The sequence below is a fragment of the Clinocottus analis genome, unplaced genomic scaffold (assembly GCF_023055335.1).
Source record: "Clinocottus analis isolate CAN_PGR_092001 unplaced genomic scaffold, fCliAna1.0.p SCAF_6, whole genome shotgun sequence".
NCBI classification, from domain to species: domain Eukaryota; kingdom Metazoa; phylum Chordata; class Actinopteri; order Perciformes; family Cottidae; genus Clinocottus; species Clinocottus analis.
In genome coordinates, this window is record NW_027176218.1 from 21,567,590 (window position 1) to 21,568,030 (window position 441).

Genomic DNA, 441 nt, shown 5'->3' on the forward strand with positions numbered 1-441 from the left:
TATCAACTTGAATGAACATATTTATCTGTGCTTTCATATACTGTGTGTTTCTATATAAAACATATTTATAAATATATGCGGAAACCCCCCCAGTGATGACCTTTCAGAAACATTTCGGGACCTTCTGCAGGAAAGCGACGCGGCGATGGCGACGTCTTGTTCCTCTTTTTCTCCTCCATTTGTTCCCAGTGATCCATCCTGATGATCTCCCGTCGCTGTGTAGCAGGAGCTCGGCGGTCCGAGACCGCCTCGTATTTATAAGTTGTGTCTTTAAACTCTCCCGGGTTATCACGGCTCGACAGTAATGAAGTACACAAGCCCTGTTTGTGTTGTTTTTTTCTTCAAAAGAAGCCAACCGAGAGGCGCCTCACACGGATCTCTGTAAAGCAGAACATCACCAGCTGAGAGTTGTATATTTTCATATCCTCTGCTTTTGTTTTG

General features: G+C 44.2%; 1 protein-coding gene across 1 annotated transcript in view; it reads left to right on the forward strand.

Moving 5' to 3' along the window:
* Nucleotides 1-441, forward strand: part of cmip (c-Maf inducing protein) — a 41,485-nt gene extending 41,044 nt beyond the window's left edge. The window contains exon 21 of the mRNA XM_068603795.1: nt 1-441. This exon is cut by the window's left edge and continues 870 nt beyond it. The gene's annotated coding sequence lies outside the window, so the exon portion shown is untranslated.